This window comes from Ascaphus truei, chromosome 1, assembly GCF_040206685.1.
Source record: "Ascaphus truei isolate aAscTru1 chromosome 1, aAscTru1.hap1, whole genome shotgun sequence".
In the NCBI taxonomy this organism is placed as follows: domain Eukaryota; kingdom Metazoa; phylum Chordata; class Amphibia; order Anura; family Ascaphidae; genus Ascaphus; species Ascaphus truei.
Window position 1 is genome coordinate 409395094 of NC_134483.1, and position 22370 is coordinate 409417463.

The 22370-nt window shown below is 44.1% G+C and overlaps 1 long non-coding RNA gene across 2 annotated transcripts in view; it reads right to left on the reverse strand.

Moving 5' to 3' along the window:
* Window positions 1-10144: 10144 nt before the first annotated feature.
* Window positions 10145-22370, reverse strand: part of LOC142502591 (uncharacterized) — a 43471-nt gene continuing 31245 nt past the window's right edge. Inside the window, exon 5 of one of the 2 annotated variants that reach the window (XR_012803807.1) lies at window positions 10145-10751. This is a non-coding gene — a long non-coding RNA (uncharacterized LOC142502591). The remainder of the gene's footprint in view (window positions 10752-22370) is intronic. The other variant, XR_012803808.1, reaches the window with a different exon arrangement.

Below are 22370 nucleotides of genomic sequence, written 5' to 3' on the forward strand. Positions count from 1 at the left end.
ATGCAGACAGCCTGGCGACTCGAGTTACCAGGCCTGCCTTCATATAGATGAATACACATTTTAAAAGTACATTTTTACTTTCTAAAACTTGGGCTCGGGAACTTGGACTGCAAAACTTGGCCCCAGCCAAGTTCAGAACCATGTTTTGAGGGCTTACTGGTAGGGAAATACAACATTGCATAGGGAATATCATGCTACTAAAAGGATTACGCGTACCGGCAAATTAGATGCGATTCATGGGTAAAATTAGGGGACTACCGGTAACATTGTTGTGATGGTTGGGGTAGCCAGTCTTCATAATAAAGGTGAAGCCTGTTACCCCTGAAAACCATGGATCCCTGGAAGCTTAGTGGCACCATAAGTCAAGGACATTGTTTATGTGGGAATTTCATGGGGATATTTGGATAAAAATGTATTCAGAACCTGGGTAGGGGATCGGGAATAAAGTTACCGGTAGTCCCATGATTCTACCCAATGAGCAGGCAGGCTCTGCTGGTACACAAACTGAATTCGGCCCAAGTATCCCAGTCCGATTTCCCCCACGTGTATTATGTTCCCATAAGTTTATTATGTGTATAAAGTGTGTATCCATCTCTATACAGACAGTCCTGTAACCTAAATAGGAGCCGGGATGTCTGCATGGAGATCAGGGATCAAAGAGGAGAAGGGAATTCAGGAGGTGTTGAACAGTTTGGTGAGCGGGGATGGGCATGGGAACTAAGTCCGGAAAACAAGGGAACTGTCAGGATCCGTGAGCCTCAGCATGCTCGACGCACTTCTCGCTTAGCCCAACCCGCGACCGGGTGTTCCACTTCTCCCGCCTCCTGCAGCACATTTCGTCTGCCGGAGAATACCAGCATGCCTTCTATGGGCGCGCACGGACCACACTCTGCACTTAATGCTGTTCCCGCTGGCCCCACCTCCAGGCTAAGTTTGCACGGTGACGCCACTGTCACGCAGCACTCACCCGCTATCATGGCACTCGCACACGTGCGCAGAACCTTCCTCGCTCCTCTGTCTATACTACACCTGTTGCTAATTCCTCTGCCTAAGTATACACCTTTGCTGATTCTTTCCAGCCAACCACAACCAGGCATACTACTGAGTATGCTCTCCTCTCATTGGACAATCTCCAGTTATATGCTCAGTTGTCACTCTGACAGATTGGCTAAGCATAAACCTTCCTATGAGCGAAATGTTTACTGCTGTCTTGCCTCCACAGTCTTGTCGTGCTTCCAGATCCTTGTACCTGACCTTAGCTTTTCCTCCAGACTCCCCTCCTCTGTTCTCCTGACCTCGGCTACGTACGACAATCCGCACCTCTCCAATACTGACCTCGGCAAAGTACCACGACGATCCGCATCTCTCCAATCCAGACCATGGCTAAGTACCTCCAACGATCTGCTACTCTCCAACACTGACCTCAGCAAGTATTACTGATCATCCAGACCTCTCCTACCCCGACTCGGCTACCTCGACAAATCTACACTCCAGACGCGCAAACGCGGCTGTGGATTGGTGTTATATCAAATCCCCACCTTGGCCTCGCGGTCACACCTTGTTTGTGGTGAGCACTCCGTCACAGGATCCCCATGGGGGAGACACATGGTCTGCCAGACCTAGTGGAGCCTGCACAGCAGGAGTCAATGGGCTGGCTGGGGCAAGCCACTGCTCGTAGGAACAATTCCCATTGGTCAATTCATATTTCCCGCTCGCCCGGCTTTTCGACCCGGCTCGACATGCCTCCTCCTCTGACGTAGACAACTTGATGATCCCCCATTCTGATTGGCTGGTAGAGTTAGGATTAGTGCTCTGATTTGTCGCCAGCCCCTGCTCCATGTTAGACATAGAACACAGAGTTCTATGTAAGGGGACTGGCCGATCAGAGAGAATATATTCTCTCCGCCAACTTTTTTGATGCCTTGAGAGACATTGTACAAGAGCAGTCTCACATCCCTGAGGGTCTCGTATTTCCTGATGGACGATTGTTTGCCTCACCACCTCATCGGAAGAAGGGGTAACTCTTGAATGGGGTAACTCTTCAAAGTCTTCAGGTCACCTAGGTGCTAGAAGGATCGCTGACCTTGTGGAACAGACCTTTTAGTGGCCCGGCATGCAAAAGGACATCAAAGAATTTGTTGTTGAATGCTCGACATGTGCTTCAAATAAGACTCCCCCTCCTCTGACGTTGACAGCCAGATGATCCCCCATTCTGATTGGCTAGTAGAGTTTGGATCAGTGCTCAGATTTGTTGCCAGCCCTTGCTCCATGATAGACATAGAACACAGAGGTATTTGTAAAGGAATGGCCGATCAGAGAACCAGGCGATCTTGGGGCTTGGGTGAGTGAGGCACTGGTTGGCTTTTCAAAGTTGCTCTGTTGCAAATAGCAGAGCTACCAGCTTCGTTTTTAGCTGGAGACATATTGTGTGCTCATTTGCCTGTCATTTCCCAGAATACCTTGCTGCAGTGGAAGCACTGTATGCTGGGGATAATGGTGAAAGGCAAGGTTGCAGACCTGCCTCAGACATGTGAATGTGCTCACAAGTGATCTTTATATTTGCTATATTCATTATATATATATATATATATATATATATATATATATATCTGCTATATATATATATATATATATATATATATATATATATATATATATATATATATATATCTATAGCTGCTGCTTCTGTAACCAGCTCGTGGTGTGTGAATGTCAATTCACAACTGAGTTGTGGCAGTCATTAGTAAACCCCTTTAATGCCAGAGGATCCTGCCACCTCCGTAGCCATGGATCCTCCGGCATTTGTGGATTATATTCATAGAACTCATGCAATATATTCATAGAACTCATGCAATTTGAGATATGTCATCATTGGACCTAATCTCCACTTTTCTCATGTCTTAGTTTATTGTATGTGGGAATACATGTACAAGTTGAAAATGTTGTGTCTTTCAATAATATTAATTATGTCCATGTCCTGATCCAATAGCAGTGAGACAGTGAGTACTTAATGGTACCTCCAAATGTAAAGAACCAACATATGGGGCGCAGACATAGAAAGAAAATTAAATCACAACTTATTATAACAAAATAAATGAACGTTCACTCACATAAGTGTTGCTGTTAGTTATCTGATTGCCTGCAGCTGGAGCCTCATTAGCCTGGATGCCATCAAACTGCTATGTACATTCTGCTTTCAGTCACCTCTTCTGTGACAGTGTCCCCTGGGTTGTGGATGCACTTTGATGTTAGTCAGGGTGGGGAGAGATTTATGGTGCGTGTAACAGCCCCTGTTCGTCCACAGGGGTCGTTTCTGCGCTCCGTTTCTGCTCTCCTACTCTCCTGCTCCTAAGGTTGTGGCCATGGTGCCTTTGCCCGTGCGGAGGCGTGCTGTGCCGTGATGTCACCCACTTGAAGCGGGTGTGTTTTTCAGCCATGGAACGTGCGCCGTCCGTGGGCATGTATAAGGGCGTGCCAGTGACGTCCCGGAGCTGGTTCGCCCTCATTGGGCGAACCGCTCACATGACTGGCCTGTCGCGCGCCCCCTCCCGCTTCCGTGTGCACACGCCCACACGCCACATGGACACGAACACTGCCTTAAGGCAGTCTGTGCACTCAGTGTGCGGACGCGTCCGTACGGTCTGCGGTACCATGGCTCCAGCCTTAGCTGCATCCCAGTCAACCAGTTCCTGAACCGGACGTGCCGTCTTCTCCCGGAAGAAGGGATTCCCCTCAGACGCTATGGTGTTCTGCTTTGCTGCAGCTGCTTCGTTCTCCCTCAGGCAGTTAGAACTGCTGCAAGGCTGGGCAGGTTCTGAGATAATGCTGCTGGCAATCTCTGTCTGTATCTGTGCTGCTGCATGAACATGTTCATTGTTCATTTTTTTATGTGATATATTTTTTTTTATGTGTTACACTTATGCATATATATACCTAAATGCCTTTTTAATATTGATCCAATAGGATTGGTCTAAAATACACACAGCTCAAACCCCAAGCACACCATGGTTCAGTGAGGTGTTCATTTTTGTTCAGTACTTAGTGGTAGTTTGAGAGGAGAATACTCCTGATGAAACGGCCAGCGGTGAAACAACGGAGAAGGAGGCAGTGTGAGCGCTATCTCTCAACCGGTCGATACGTTCACTCTGACACCCATGCTTTTTATACTTTGATACAATGTGAGTGTTGAAATTTACTTTTTATATTGCATAAGAAATAGTTTTACAGTCTGCACTATTCAGTCTTTTCTGGTTCTCTTGGAAAAGGTCCCCTCTCATAAGACTAATATGTGAGTATATTCCCTATCACCCTTGATGGACATATTTCTTTTTTTTCAATCTCATCTACTACTGTATGTAACTATGTAATTATATAGCATTTCTCCCAACATCAATGTATAAAAATACTTATGAAAATGTAAAGTTCCGTCATCTTATATAGAGAAATAGATGGCAATGATGGAATGTTACAGCATACACCTATGATAACAGTTTGTATCAATTTTAGATTGTGTTGCAATCATTTATTCCATATTTTAGGCATTAATAATCTGCCATGTCTTAACACAAAATAGCATTGTCTACTGTATCTAGATACTTGAATCACATACGAACTTGATACAAAAGCTCCTTACATTTCATGCATGCACTATAGGTTTGAATATGAAGTTACTGCCATTCTGCACGGTGCCAATACAGCCTGTTTGATATAGTGTCCACCTGGTAAGCTTTCACATGACTTACAGTATGTTACATCCTCAAAAGTAAGTACAGTGAACACTTTTAACCTCGGAGGACACTAGCCAAGCATAAATATTGTGCAATCTGCTGCATTGTGGTGAATCACAAATTGTCTTTGCTGTTGCTTAAAATCTCTGCATCTTGCTGTTTTATTGAGTTGTCACTATCGAAGCTCCTGAGTTTATCCTCTGAAAACATTACAGTGTGCTGCACATCGCTTATGTCTGATAAAGTTGTGGCTACAAGCTGCAATACAAAGGATAGCATTGGAACTGCTGACTGAGTTGTGGCAGTCATTAGTAAACCCCTTTAATGCCAGAGGATCCTGCCACCTCCGTAGCCATGGATCCTCCGGCATTTGTGGATTACGTGACCGCCCTTTGGAATGATCACGCATCCTTTCCTGGTTCCGGCCACCAAACCAGAAGTGATGGGGACGGCCCCTAAATTCAATGTAGTTTGTGATCGCGAAGAGCCCCTTAAAAATTACCATTCTGTACTGTACGTTCCCTCAGACTTTGACATATTCGCTCATTTCTTGTAAGACGTCAACGCCCAAAGTAAAAAAAATTCTCAGCTCATCTTCTTTTTACAAAGTAGTATACAAATATGCACACTTCTTCTATAGATCTTGACAAAGGTAAGTGTGTTTGACAGAAACGTTGATCTGTGTGGATTAAAATTCTTTTTTTTTGTATTAAGACCGCTGGAGTGCCGGCTCCTTCTTGTGTTAGGAGGATCTGGTCTGTATTATAGGTCCCCCAGTGGGAGTGAACTGGGTGGCACTGGTACTTAAGATTGACTGTAAGGATTCTGCTCACGAACCTATGCAACTTATAATTCAGACGTGATGTTTCTCAAGAGGTTAGCTTTATTGTCTGATCTGTGATCTTTCAGACATTGTCTGATCTGTGAGCCTGCAGATGCTATCTCACACTGAAAAAGGAATTGCAGACAAATATGGTATCTAAAAAATAAACAAAAAAAGAGAGACAATAATATAAGCACTAAAGATCCCAAAACAAACAGTTTTTACATTAATAATCACCAAAGAGCATAGCCTGACGTTTCAGTCCACAGAGGGATCTTTCTTGAAGCTGTTTTTTCTTTAACTATATTTTGTGCGGTTGTTATAAATGGGACTACAGTACAGTATGGCGCACAAGCAAATATGTTTTTGTGTTTCTATTGTTCTTGCTGCATGTGCAATTCCAAAGGCTACAGCAGTGGTTTCCAACTTTTCTTTTGGTTAAGGAACTCTAAGTGAAATTCTGAGGTACCCCCAACTATCTCTAAGAGCAAGTCTGTGATCAGATGCATTGTAAATTCTTCGGTATTTTATGCAATTTTCAAATGACCAGAAAATTGCAGGGAACACTTTAGGGATGCCCGGGGAACCCAAGGGTTCCTGTGAACCCTGGTTGAAAAACACTGGGCTACATTGTCTTTGGGGGTTATGCAATAGTGCTGATCAAGAACAATCACTCGGAAACTCCCATTGAAGTAATGGGAATTTCTGTGCAATATTGCCCGATCAGGACAATCGCAGTTTAACGAATAACCTTCGCTGTCTCTACAACTGCTAGGCATTCCTTCTGCTGGAAAAGGTAAATAAGAGAAACAGGACAAGACTTCCAAAAGTGAGGGCAGTGTAACTGACTGGGTGCACCCTTAATTTGACATTTTTGTCTCAGCAAATAAAACTGATTTAGGGAAGGACTTTATCCTTAGTAATGCATGTCTGTGAACATGTGGAGCTGTAAAATATAACGCACTGTTCTAAATCTTTGCTACAAATGGGAGAATGTTGGTACAGCCGCTTTTATTTGAACACTTCTTGGTTATTTTGCGGTGGCTTTTTCAGAATGCCACGCGCTTGACCGCGTTCATGCCACATTCATGCCGTACAGGGTTAACGAAATAAAGAAAATCAGGGCTCCACGGATTTGCTCAACAAACTAATTTATTGCCAATAGACTTGACGTTTCGGCCACACCGGCCTTTCTCAAAAGCAGAAATGCCATTTCTGCTTTTGAGAAAGGCCGGTGTGGCCGAAACGTCAAGTCTATTGGCAATAAATTAGTTTGTTGAGCAAATCCGTGGAGTCCTGATTTTCTTCATTTTGATAACCCTGGATTGACACAGAGAATCCTGAACCAGGAGCACCGGTAGTTGTATCCCCTTTTGATTTTTTATTAGTGTGCAGCATTTATTTATCTTTCTACATTCATGCCGTATTCGTGCTGCATTCATGCCGGCCGTCAGCCGCGCTTGATCTGTTTAATGATAATGGTTTGGATTTAATTGGGTGCAATTCTTCGCGTATCCGCCAGGTGGCAGATATTCATGAATTGTAATGAATTCTAATGTGTACACTACAGTACTGTACATGTGCTTCAGTAATGTGTCAACTTGCAGGTGTTTAAAAAATACCACAGTGGTCCATTGTGAATTGACCTTGGTACTGAAGAAGTTACAATACTATATCAATTTAGGTGTTTCATATTAAAAACTCAATACACAGTGTCTGGTGTTCTATTGTCCAGAAATTTCAGAGATGAGTACACCACTGCAGTACATGTTCAAAAAGCCCGACATATCGTACGCTTATTTAATATGGTCCGCAATTAATGCAGCAGATGATAAGATGGCCACAGTTGGTCAAATGTATCAATATTTTATCGAAAATTATGACTTTTACAAATTTTCACCAGATGCTTGTGTGTGGAAGCGTGCAAGAAGGAAAACGTTATGTATCGATCCGTGTTTTTTTTCGTATTGATCCCGCACCCGGAGTTAGAGGAGGGTATTGGTGTGTTTCGCAAGATTTTTCCAGTATCTTTGATCATGGAGACTTGAAAAGGTGAAAGGTCATGGTAAAACCAACTAAGAATCATCAGTCCCAGGCAAGCAATGCGCCAGCGCCAGCACCGGCTTCCAATAACGGTCCGACCGTCAGTGAAAACCTGCTGACCGGCAACCCTTGCAATCTGTCCCCATCTGGATACCTGCAGCCTGAGCAGGATTTCACGTACTGATACCAGCAAACTTGCATGTACCAAAAAGATTGCCAGCTTCATCAGCTGTCAACTACAGGTGTAGCAGGCCCGCTGTCACCTGTCAACTACATCTATAATCAAGAATACGGGACTGGCAGTGGCTCGGCGCCAACCGATTGGCAAAATCTATGGTGAGTACAGCTGCCGTATTTAATTATTTTTTTAATATATCAATATCAAGGCACAGTCAAGTGATTCTCCTGTAATCAATCGCTTTGCTTATGGTTATTTAGTTCTATTATTTTAGTCACAATTCGCGAAAATGTAGTCCAGCAATATCAGTGGCTGAGCAGCTTCTACTGTAGATACTGAACTGTATTTTTTATTCCTGATAAAATAAAATAAATATTTCTTAACATTCACGATAATCATGGAACCCCTCCCCTCACCCCCCACTTATCAAAAACATCATTCAGATTATGTTTTTTTTAAATCAGTCCTTAAAAAAAGGATGTTTCTTTTTCGTTTCTTTGAACTTTATTTTCACTTTGAATGTGTGGGGGGGATTCTTCAAGAAGGCTTTGGCTTGTGTGTGAAATGGTTAGGAGTGGGCTACACTACTGTAGTTGCCAAGAAGGGCTTATCAGATTTACATATTAAATTCGGGAAGGTGTGGATACACATTTCTATTCACGTTGTAAGGCTTGTATGTGAAGTGGTAGGGGGGAGGGGTTGAAGGTTATCTGTTATCGCGTGTGAGTCAACAGGGGAGATAACACAGCTCAACAAAGCCTCAAAGCCTCACAAGTCTACACTAGTTACTGTAGTTGCCAAGAAGGGCTAATCAGATGAACATTTATTAAAATGGATGGATGAGTCATTCTCATGGTTTGTGATTGATGTTATTGATTAACAGTAGTGACTGATTCTCATAATATCCAGAATTGTTATGCAAGCCCATGTCGATAAACGAAAAAAATATATATTTTTAAAACTTGATTCTCATAATATCCAGAATTGTTGTGCAAGCCCATGTCGATAACTGAAAAAAAAATATGTTTAAAACTTGATTCTCATAATATCCAGAATTTTTATTAAAGCCCATGTCGATAACCGAAATATATATATATATTTTAAAAACTTGAACTAACTTCTAATTGAATGGAAAGTTATACACGCATGCGCATTAATAATCAACAAGGTCCCAAAGAGAATTACACGCAGGCGCAGAAATGTGAGACCAGGCTTGGGAAGATTAAAGCCACAAAGCCAACCATTTGAAAATGAATGGTTTGTGAGAGGTGTCGATAAGAAGTTGAAATCCTTGAGCCTTGCGTGTGCGGGGGGGGGGGGGAGAGGGGGAAGCTGTATGATGGATTACCTGTTGTTCAAATAAATATTTTCAACAGGTCATCATAATGTTTGGATCCCCACACCCCCAAATAAAAATCACAGTACTATGCCACCCACCTCATAAAGAACGTACATGACTAGTGTAGAATTAAAAAGCAACAGTAGTGATTGATTCTCATAATATCCAGAATTGTTATGGAAGCCCATGTCGATAACCGAAAAAAAAATATTTTTAAAACTTGATTCTCATATTATCCAGAATTGTTATGCAAGCCCATGTCGATAACCGAAAAAAAATATTTTTAAAACTTGAACTAACTTCTAAATGAACAGGAAGTCATACACGCATGCGCAGGAATGTGATGCCATGCTCGGGAAGATTCAAGACAGAAAGCCATCCATTAAAAATGAATGGTGTGGGAGAGGTGTAGATAAGAAGTTGAAATCCTTGAGCCTTGTGCGTGTGCGGTGGCGAAGGGGAGAGCGCTGTATGATGGATTATCAGTTCAAATAAATATTTTCAAAAGGTCATCATAATGTTTAATGCGCAGAAATGTGATTCTGTAACACGCCTATGCGTTTCAACAATGTTCAAATGAGACATACACACATGCGCATAAAATAAAAACAGTATGAAAAGAAGAGCAAGCCTAGTAAAAGTTTTGATTAATAAATAATACATATAGAAATGTGATAATGTTACTTTCGGAAGAAGACGCAACGTTATATTTTTGTAATACTGTACTTCTTTTCCCTAAGGAGCCTCATACAGTACTACTACTGAATACTGTATGAACTCGGAACGTTAATTAATCTCTGCTTCAAATATAAATCTTCCAATTTACAGAACAATAACTGCGCGCGCACACAGAGACTTGCAGAAATGTACGGCAGGTTGAATTCCTATTAGACTTTAAAGACAACAGCTCGCGATCGCCAACCTGAGTTTCGAGACGGTATTGCAGTATTGCAGACAACGCTAAAAAAGCAAGCGCTAACATAACGAAAACCGCTCAGAAAAATAAGAAAACAGAGCGCGTCTGTCCACGGTTATCAGAGCGGCGCGGCTTCGGCTGATTTAGAATAAAGGATGCCACAGCTCTACTTGTCTCTTCTGGTCTGTAACTGTTACATACGCCCATAATATATATTATTTTTTAAGTATGCATGCAATGTCTTGTATATAATGTATACCCTGTTCACTTATGTAACTGTATTTGTAACCATGTATTATTTGTCATTTTAACTCCTATGCCCAGGATATACTTGAAACGAGAGGTAACTCTTAATGTATTACTTCCTGGTAAAATATTTTATAAATAAATAAATAAGCTTGAACTGGGAGCAGAGGGGTATAAGTGAACTGTGTACCATTGTCACCGATTTATTTCCTTATTGCTGTACAGTAATTTACTTTATTGCAATAAACATCAGAATCCAGCTGAATTGTTCATCGAGTAAATCTGTTAACAGTTGATCAAAGTATGACTTTTGTTGACTAAAATACATCTCTGAGATTTGTAAACATCTTTAGTATGCTCTGCAAGTTATGTGCTCTTCCATTCTTGTCATTCATTTTCTTCTGCAATATTCCTGTCCATTATATTCTATGCACAGTCAGGTACAAAAGGTTCTTGATTTTTCTTGGCATTCATTATTACTGTATGGATAACAAATGTTAAATTGATGAATCAGAATGAACTAATATTTATGGAGAAAATACAGACATGAGAGTAACTAGATACGAATCCAGTTCCATCTGTTATGACAAGCTCATCCAGTATATATACTTGCAATGTTTATCATTTTTTACACAAGATCAACTCAAATTCATTGAAAATTAACATTGCATCTTTATTTATAGTTTCTTAATAATATACAACGCTGCGTAAAGGCTGCACATATTTAACTCTTTCTAATATTTCATTTACATTGGAGTTCTAGTTACATAATTTGACCAAAGTAGGATAAATTTGCCTGCACTGGCATTACCTTGACTTGGTTCACAGCTGTAATTAAATAATTATTTACCATGTCCCCTGATTAAAGTCCTCCTGTTTCTCTCTTTAGTTCTCATGAAAGAAGACGCTCTGACTTGCAAACTTACATACCTGTAGATACCTGGGAAATATGCTAATTTGATTAATTTAAATATACTTTGCATATCCAAATCAGTACCTTTCCTAGGTATTTCAGGTGTGTTCAGTTTAGTTAATAGGTATCTCTCCCCGTCTTATTTAAGAGATGAAATATTATTTCAGTTTCTGAAACATTATACAGTATTCAGACTGCATACTGTATATCAAGGTTGTGGACATATACAGTTAATAAATATACCAAGTGTGTAATTTAATTTTCTTCACTTTTACACATTATACCTAAAGCCTTAGCAAAGTCTAGGCAATTCACATATATACAGTACATTGATTTTTTTGTGTTTAACTGTCTAATATAAAGGCTTTTTAACATTTTCAAGTGAAACTTCTCTGCTGGCACCTATAGGGTTTTCATGGGGAAAAAAAAAATCCTTCTCCTGTAACGAAAAACCGTAACACAGGTGATGTCACAGAACTAATGGGTGCACGCCCGTCGCACTCGTGGCTGTTGTGCTCGCACATGCGCAAAAAAACAGCATTGTAGCCAGCATGGGGCTTAGACTAAACGCATGTGCACGAGCACGTGAGTGGTCCGCCCAATGAGAGTGAACCAGCTCCTTGACATCCCTAGACACGCCCCCCACAGAGCATCTACCATGGCCCTAAAACGCACCTGCTTCACGTGGGTGACGTTACAGCGTTTTCACGCCTCCGCGCCGGCGAAGGCGGTGTGGCCTTAGCCTAAGTCAAACTACTTTGTGTTTTGTCACTGAAATTGTGTTTTGATTTTTAATTAAAAACATCACCATCACAAATACAATTTCTGTGACAACAGAAAAAGAAGTTTCACTTAAAATGCGCATGCACGGCACACACACCCTTTTTGTTAAACAATTTGACTGAATATAAAATATGGGCAGGTCAACTGGATATTTAGAATTAATCCCATACACACTATATCCATCTCCTGTAGCATATTTGCCATTTAAATAGCAATAGTGAATTACACAGTATGCAGAAGCAATGAGTATTTAACCTACAAGAGGTTTAATAGAAAAATCAGTTACATGCATTTATGAATACCGGTAAATAAAACTATCAGTTATGATCATATTCACATGTCTCAGACCGATCGGTCTGTAACCCTGCTTTTCCCCATTATCTCTTAGGCCCGGGCCATAGAGCACTCAGGCGTGCTGAGGCGTGCTGAACAGATGCAGAACGCCCCTGCATCTGCTATCAGCGCGGCTATAGTTTCTCCCTGCTGATGCGCGCTGATGCGCGCTGAGGAGGAGAAACTCTTCCCCGAGTGCCAAACTGATATTTGGTGCTCGGGGAAGCGGAGGAGCGGTCACGTGACCGCTCCCATCCAATGGGGCTGCAGCCGGTTCCCTACAGAGCCGCCATTGCCAGAGAGAAGGTGTTGTGTGTGTTGTGTGTGTTGTGTGTGTTGTGTGTGTTGTGTGTGTTGTGTGTATGTAGTAGGGAGGGGGGGGAAGAGGGTGATTCCCCGATGGCTGTCCCGCTGTCCCCCTTCTGCTCCGGTCCCTGCCCCCCTCCTGCCCCGATCGCTGTCTCCCTTCTGCTCCGGTCCCTGCCCCCCTTCTGCTCCGGTCCCTGCCCCCCTTCTGCTCCGGTCCCTGCCCCGCTTCTGCTCCGGTCCCTGTCTCCTGTGTGTGTGTCTGTGTGTGCATTGTGTGCCTTGTGTGTGTGTGTTTGCATTGTGTGTGTGTGTATGTGTGCATGTGTGTGCATATGTGTGTATGCATGTGTGTGTATGTGTGTGTGTCTGTGTATGTGTGTGTGTGCATGTGTGTGTGCATCTGTGTGTGTGTATGCATGTGTGTATGCATATGTGTGTGTGCATGTGTGTGTGTCTGTGTGTGCATGTGTGTGTGTGCGCATCTGTGTGTGTGTGTATGCATATGTGTGTATGTGTGTATGTGTGTGTGTCTGTGTGTGCATATGTGTGTGTGTCTGTGTGTGCATATGTGTGTATGCATGTATGCATATGTGTGTGTGCACATTGTGTGCCTTGTGTGTGTGTGTGTGTGTGTGTGTGTTTGCATTGTGTGCATTGTGTGTGTGCATGTGTATGCATGTGTGTGTATGTGTGCATCTGTGTGTGTGTGTGTGTGTGTGTGTGTGTGTGTGTATTGTGTGTGCATTGTGTGTGCATTGTGTGTGCATTGTGTGTGTGTGTATGTGTGCATGTGTGTGTGTGTATATATAATGTGTGTGTATATATAATGTGTGTGTGTGTGTGTGTGTGTGTGTGTGTGTGTGTGTGTGTGTGTGTATATATATGTGTATGTATATATATATATATATATACATATATATATATATATATATATATATATATATATATATATATATATATATATATATATATTGTGTGTGTGTGTGTGTGTATGTGTGTGTTTGCGTGCGTGCGTGAACATATTTATCAAAGTTGCACAATGTTAATAAATAATTTATTCTCACCACATGTCTTTTTTTTTTTTAATTTTTAAAATATTATATAATATACACACACGTTCCCCAGTGACACACAAATACACAGAACACTTCAAAGTGACACACACACACACTGACAGCTACCAAGTGACACACACACTCACAGTGATACCCACCTCCCAAGCGCGCTTGCTGTCTCCTCTGTCAGGACAGCAAAAAGCTCCTGGTAGCGCGAGCGTCAGCAAGCGAGAGCACTGCTCAGCGACGCTCAGTGCACTATGTCCGAGGCCTTAGCATACAATACCACCTCTGCAACCAGGAATTCTGGGAAATTACATTCAAATGAGCATATAGTCACTTTTTACTTCATGTTCATTTTAACATGGACCCGTATAAGCATATGCCTGCCATATTACACAGCTTTTCAGCGCTGCCTTGGTTAAAGAAGAGCATAGTTAGTAAAACCTACTCACAGACAGTTGTTTCAACCTTTTAGGTCTTTTCAGCACGAGGCTAGTTATACTGGCTTTGCAATGTTAAGTTGGAATAGGTTTCAACCACTCATTCTATAAGATATGAGGGGTAAAAAAATGCCCCAAACCCTCTACCATACAGTGCACAGCAAATAAAAATATCCCTTGTGAGCACATTCACATGTCTCATACAGGTCTGCAACCCTGCCTTTTACCATTATCTCCTAGCATACAACGCTTCCACTGTAACCAGGGACTCTAGGAAATGACATGCAAATAAGCGCACAGCGTCACCTTTTACTTCATGTCCATTTTAACATGAACCCGTATAAGCTTATGTCTGCCACATTACACATCTTTTCAGCACAGCCATTGATAAAAAAGCATATCCAGTAAAACCTACTCACAGACAGCTGTTTCGACCTTTTTGGTCTCTTCAGTGTGAGGCTGGTTATACTGGCTTTGCAATGTAAAGTTGGAATACGTTTGAGGGCAGTTAAAATGTCAAATTCATTGCACATGGAGACAGTAATGGCAGATATAACAGATATCTTCAAAAAAGGTTGGACATATTTTTAGAAAGGAAAGGTATGCAGGGATTTACCAAATAAGTAAACATGGAAGGATGTTGATTCAGGGATAAACCTGATTGTCATTATTTGGAGTCAGGAAGGAATATATTTTCCCCCTTATGATATATCATTGAGTGATATTTCACTGAGGTTTTTTGCTTGCCTTCCTCTGGATCAATATACTGGAAATACAAATATAGGATAACGTATGTGTCGTCTAAATTTGGCATACAATAGGTTGAACATAAAACACAGACAGAGCTCAGTGCTACAGTGTACATCCATTGACACAAATACACAGTACAGTGCATATATATCTTTTGAATAAAATGGTCTTTTAGTTTAACTCTTTGGCCAAAGTGTCGTAAGTCCTTGAGCCCCTCCAAGGCAGACCACGTCTCAAGGGTCCTAACACTAATATAAATTCTTAATAACCTGTACAATAACAGGAAGAATGATTTATAATAAATCTGTCAAAATTAGTTGCATAGTTCTGTCTGATTGAAGCTCTTATTAACCTGTATAATACCAGGAAAAGCACTCCGTATTAGATTTGTCACAATGGTCTGCCTTGGAGGGGCTCAAGGGCATACAACACTTTGGCCAAAGAGTTAAACTAAAAGACCATTTTATTCAAAAGACATCTATATATATATATATATATATATATATATATACTGCTGCGGCCGAGTTTATTCGAGCATTTGCCCGTTCTCGGCCGCAGCAGTAACCTGGCGCGCGCCGGAGGGTGCCGGGCGCGCGCCGAAGCTGCGGAGGAGCGCCCTCCGATCGGGGCTTTCTTCCTCCCGCTGCCAGGTCCGCCGGGTCCCCCGGAACCCCCTGCCGCCATCCCCCACATCGCGGGACACCAGGGCTCCCTCGGGGAGCCCTGGACACGCGTGCAGGGGGCGCAGGCACCCGATGACGCGTGACCGCGAATCGGTGATGCGCGGCACGCTGAGGGAGTGCGGCTAGCACGCCGGGGTATCCCCCGGCTTGCGGTGCTAGCCGTGCTCGGATAAAACGTGTCGCCTGTGTATATATATATATATATATATATATATATATGTATGTATGTATGTATGTATGTATGTCTTTATTTGTATAGCGCCATAAAATGTACATAGCGCTTCACAGTAGTAATACATGTCATATAAATAACAAATATAAATAACAGATCATGGGAATAAGTGCTTCAGACATACTGTAAAAGTAACATTAAGGAAGGAGTCCCTGCTCCGAGGAGCTTACAATCTAATTGGTAGGTAGGGAGAACGTACAGAGACAGTAGGAGGGAATACTAGTAAGTGCGTCTGCAGGGGGCCAAGCTTTGTGTCATGTGTCCATGATTATCCAGTGCTACTCATATGCTTCTTTAAGCAGATGTGTCTTAAGGTGGGTCTTAAAGGTGGATAGCGAGGGGGATAGTCGGGTATTGAGGGGAAGGGCATTCCAGAGGTGTGGGGCAGAAAGTGAGAAAGGTTTAAGGCGGGAGAGAGCTTTAGATACAAAGGGGGTAGTAAGAAGACTTCCTTGAGAAGAACGCAAGAGTCGTGATGGTGCATAGCGAGAAATTAGGGCTGAGATCTAATGAGGGGCAGAAGAATGTAAAGCTTTAAAAGTGAGCAGTAGAATTGAGTGTGAGATACGCGATTTAATCGGAAGCCAGGAGAGGGATTTCAGCAGGGGAGACGCTGAGACAGATTTAGGAAAGAGTAGAGTGATTCTGGCAGCAGTGTTTAGGATAGATTGTAGGGGAGACAGGTGAGAGGTAGGAAGGCCGGACAGCAGGAGGTTGCAGTAATCGAGACGGGAGAGAATGAGGGCCTGAGTCAGAGTTTTAGCAGTTGAGTAACAGAGGAAAGGGCGTATCTTTGTGATATTGCGGAGGAAAAAGCGACAAGTTTTAGAAACGTTTTGAATATGAGAGGAGAATGAGAGAGAGGAATCAAGTGTGACCCCTAGGCAGCGTGCTTGGGCTACTGGGTGAATGATCGTATTTCCAATAGCAATGTTGAAGGATGTAGTAGGGCCAGGTTTGGGAGGTAGTATAAGGAGCTCTGTTTTTGCCATGTATATGCACTGTACCGTGTATTTGTGTCAGTGGATGTAGCACTGGGCTCTGTCTGTGTTTCATGTTCTGTCTCTGGTTTTAAATATATATTGCCATGTTCAGTAGCACTCCTCTTTGACACTTGTATGCATATATATATATATACCCTTGAAGAAGTCGGCGCTACAGCTGACGAAATGCATAGGTTACGTCACTGTGTCCACCAGCTGGTGTGGGAGGAGGGCCGAGCAGCGTTAGGAGTTTGGAGAGTGGAGAGCACTGTCTTTATTCACATCGGAGGTTAATAGCGGGACTTGTAGCGTGTGCGGCTGCATTTGGCTTTCCAACAGCCATTTTTTCATCTGCTGCCACATACCCCTTGGAGGAAATTGGCTATCGTGTGAGGGGGGTATTGAGGAGACAGGACGGCATCTCTAGTGCTAGCCCGGATCAGCGTTACCATCTTTATTGTGCAACTGCCGGCACAGCTGACGGAGGGCCGCGGAGACCTCGTGGGGTCTATTGCGGATACACTTACCTGGTGAGATCGTTCCCATACACCCCTCTGCCTTCATCCCGTGGATCCATCAATAAGTTGCAGTTTGTAGCCTTTCTTGCTACTTGGCACTCCACACTGCCAATTATCTCCACCTACCCATTCCTATTTGCTGCTACGTTTACTATCTATTGATATGCAATCCAGCATTTGACTTGAATTAGTGCTATTTCCTCCCTTTAGACCATTTTGGATTATTTTTGGACACAGCTTTTGGATATATATATATTTTTTTATTTTCCTATTATATCCCCATGTATTGTATTGTTATGTTTTGACATTTACTGTTTGTTTTCTCTTTCTGTTTATCCTGCAACCAAGCCAATATTTGTCTTTATTAAATTTCTTCTTTATTTTATAGTATTTAGGTTTGTGCTTTCTTCTTTTTTCTTTATTTAGGGTAGTCATATCTTATTGAGAGCTGCATCCCTTATAGCTCATTTCTCCTCAATCAGTGCATATTTCTTATATACTTTTCACCATATAAATTTAATATATCACATATTATTTATTCACTTTGTGCTAGTCCTAGCGCTGATTTGTTTTTTGTTAAATATATATATATATATATATATATATATATAGGCACTGTAGCGTGTATTTGTGTCAATGGATGTAGCACTGGGCTCTGTCTGTGTTTCATGTTCTGTCTCTGGTTTTAAATATATATTGCCATGCTCAGTAGCACTCCTCTTTGACACTGATATGCATATATATATATATATATATATATATATATATATATATATATATATATATGTTGTGGTTATTTTGGGAGCTTATAGGGGTTCTATATGTTTTGCAATTCTGTTCAGTTGTTCCCAGCTGATTGGAGGGCGGCTCCTCCTTCCCAGGTTTGAAGCTCACCCCCTCCCACTTTTAAATGGCTAAAGCTCACTCCATTTCACCTTCCACACTCATGGGAACTTGCATGCAGTTTGATTGCGACAAATCTAATACAGAGTGCTTTTAATGGTATTATACAGGTTAATAAGAGCTTCAATCAGACATAGAACTATGCAACTAATTTTGACAGATTTATTATAAATCATTCTTCTTGGTAATGTACAGGTTATTTAGAATTTATATTAGTGTAGGACCCTTGAGATGTGGTCTGGCTTGGAGGGGCTCAACAGCTTACGACACTTTGGCCAAAGAGTTAAACTAAAAGACCATTTTATTCAAAAGATATATATATATATATATATGTAGCCAGGTCCCCCCTGCCTGTCAGCACCCCCCTCACCTAGCTGGCGATCGCGGGTGCCGCCGAGTCCAATGGCGGCCCCGCCAGCGTATCGCAGGGGTGAGGGCGGTCAGGCTCCTTCTCGGGGGTTGCCGGGGACGCGTGCGGCCGGTTGCCATGGCATACATACATATGTATGTATGTATATATATATATATATATATATATATATATATATATATATATATATATGTATGTATGTATGTATGTGTAACGGGTATTCCCCCCCCACTCAATCGCAGATATGGTGTGAGTGTAGAGAACCTACAGTGTTACCAGGTGTGGTGCGTTACCTGTTAGGCTCACAGGAGGGCTGTGCTTCCGCCACGGGGAACCTGGGGCAATTATATTAAGAGTAACCCTGTACTCGGTGCAGCGCCTCCACCAGCGATGGTTCCTAGCAGAGCAGGAATTGTTCCTCGCAGGACACATACAATAACTCACACACCGTAATGTATAATAACTAATACCTTTACTTGGGAACAACATGCGGCACATATACTGTCACACAGAATAACGGGTGTCCCTCTCTAGACAAGACACTGAGTAACCTGACACGTATAACTCTCCCACCTTCACCGAGTGATCCCACCCCGTGTCCAGTAATCCCCCACACAAGGTCCAGCACTCTATAGAAAGCGGATATGTGTGACTGCGCAGTCACTAAGGAAACTACTAGGCCTGTTGGTGCACGTCTAGATCAGAGTTACCTGCCAAGCACTCCAGTGCTCGGGCCTGCAACGGACTTCACAAAGGATCTGCCGCTTGGTGATCTCCGTCTGATCCTGTGGTTCGTTGTCCGGGGTCCGCCAGGGGCAATCCCACCCTGGAGATAGTCTCTGTCTCTGGGCACAGACTTGAGCCCAAGTCTCTCAGCAGGAAACGCAGCATCCGCTGTGTCCCTATCTAACTCTAGCGCTACTGTGACAGGGTCCCTCACGTAGGGCCTGTCCCTGTAGCACCACAACTGGGGAGTGAGGACCTATCTGGGACCTAAGGGGTTACTAGCCTTCTCCGCTCCCCTAACTCTTCCCGGTCCTGACTCTAACTGATAACTAGCACTCGCAGCTACGCGCTGCAACCTACTGGGTGCGTGCAGCAACCGTGCTGCACAAACCCTGTGCCTTCTTGTCAGACCTCACAGCACTGACAGCCATGACTCTGACAAGACAGCACACACACACTCACTAAGGGCAGGGTCCCTATCTTGGGCCGTCCCTTAGCAATTACACACTAGCCGGTGGGAAGTTGGGGCCTACCTGGGATGTGCGGGACCTTACGCGGTGCAGGAGCTTCACTCGCTCCCTGCACCCTTCCTTCCCCTTCTGCGCCCCAGCTCCAACTAACTGGTGTGGGCTCAGTGCGCGAAATGTATCCACTTGCCTGCAGGGAGATCCTAAGCCCTATTGGCTCCCTGGCATCACGTGGGGGGTGCATAGGCTCATGGGACTCGTAGTCCCTGCTCAGAGCCTTCCCTGGTAGGCTAGGGTTTCGCGGGCTCCTATCTGCGCATGCGTGAGCTATCTGTGGGCCTCCCGGCGCCTGGCTCTGTCTGCGCATGCACGATACTATGCGCAATGGCGGCGCCCTCACAGCCCTGCTCCGGGAGTGCCGGGAGCCCCGCGACGCGATCGCGGCCTTGGCAACCGGCCACACGCGTCCCCGGCAACCCCCGAGCAGGAGCCTGACCGCCCTCACCCCTTCGATACGCTGGCGGGGCCGCCATTCGACTCGGCGGCACCCGCAATCGCCAGCTAGGTGAGGGGGGTGCTGACAGGCAGGGGGGACCTGGCTACAGCCTCCCCCTGGTGAAAAATCCAACGTCCCCGCTTGGGGAACGACATCACACGGCATAATGGTTATATAATCAAAATGTAGGGCATAGAAAATACAACTCATCACAAGGCAATTATATGACTGGGTACAATGAAATTCACACATGATAACCGAGGCCAGCTGAGACCATTTGTGGGGTGCCCCTAACTGATCAGGTGGGGGTACCTCACTTTTGCGTCCGTGAGCCTCCCCTCGGTGAATCTCCTGTAGAGCATGCTCTGGGATAACAGTCACCGGTTCCGTACTACTTCCTCCCCCGGGTGGAAGGAAAAGTACCATGTCTCTTAATCAGGCCTTTACCCGGCCATCCGCTGCATAGATGCGGTAGGCCAGGAGGCCAGGACCTTTCCTGCGGTCCACTACATGGTGAATGGAGCGCTCCTTTTTGGGCTTAAAGTAGGCAACTTTCCCTGAATCATTCTCCACACAGTCTCTGTCCCTACATACTGGCGAGGCTTCCACTGGGAAATGAGAAATGGACAATGTCTCTTTCCTCAAAGTCTCTGTTTCACCTGACAGGGAGTAAGGGGAAGATACTTTACCACTGCGGTGATTCACGGTGGCCAACAGGTCCTCTGGGACGCTGTCAGTTCCCACCTTGACTGTCTCGGGACCTGTCCCCGGCACGTCTGGTGCAGTCCACTTATTTGCTGGAACCTCGGGAGAGTTGGATCCAAATCCTGGGACCAATTGGGTCGGAGTGCATGGGCTCATACTCAGGTCAGGAGCCTTAGTTCAGCCCTTTTCATCTGGGTCATGGTTAGGTAGGTACGGGTCCACGCGCACCCCTGGTCAGCTGGCTGCTAAGAGAGACACCTCCGCCAGGACGCGATATCGAGTGGAGCCCTTCGCCCCGGGTGTCCAGACTTAAGAAGCTATCGTGCTCCGCGGTTACCTGGAGGCTCACACCCAACACCTCTGGGGTAGTCAACTCACCCTTGTCTTCGTTAGGTACTGGTCCCCATTCTAGGACCGATGGTACCATTGGAGTAGGCCGGACTGGCCGTTGTAGGGCACACGGGCCCATATCAGGATTCACTGCACTTGAGGTAGTTGGCTCGGTGGTTTCATTAGAGTGGTCAGCCCGAAGGCGCCTCACCATGAGTGATTGGTGGTCGCTGGAATCACTAAGAGGGGATGGGGGTAGAGACACCTTACCCTGTGTTTCCTCGGTCTCCTCTGTATCACCGCTGGGGTGGTTCGCCGGTAGGCGCATCGCCAACGATGGGACTTCACCCACTTCCTCGGAGAATATCACGATCGGATCCTCCACAAGGGAGTCACCGGGGTCTTCTGCGATACGACCAGTGGTCAGTGGTACGACGCTGGCGTGCTCCGGTACCTCCACTGCGGTCGCGCTCTTCTCCGCCGATGGTTCGCTCGGCTCCATAGCTAGCTGGGCAGGTGATTCCTGCTCGGGAAACGGGTCTAGAATGTTCACTTGGGCACACGGGCCCTCCGAAATTTATATGAGAGGGGTAGATGGGTTAGCTATACTGACCGGCTCCTCGTCCTCTGCTGGTTCTGCAGGCTGGGGCATAATGGAACAGCTTTTATTTTTTGTTGAAGTGACGTCATCTTACAGGGAGGAAAGCATATGCTACCCGATTCACTGGCTTCCCTCCTTTTAAGATGACATCACATCATTAAAAAAATGGAAGCAATCACATGTCAGTCAAATGTGATGTCACAGGCCTTATATAAGGTCTGTTACGTCTCATTTGACCCCAAGAAGTTGTCGGATCAACATCTCCTGGAACTGTTGGAGACTGTTGGAGACTAAAGAAGAACTACTCACTGGGTCTCCACTTCAAGCAACTGAGGCTCATGCTCATCTTTGCATTGTGCTGCTGAGGATCATGTGCTGTTGGTTGAGGAGGACGAATGTTCATCCCAGCAAAGGTAAGAAACAAATTGATTGTATTTTACTTAATTGTGTATTTTTTTTAGGATGACCAATTTGTTTTTTATGCCCCTTTCAGGTTAT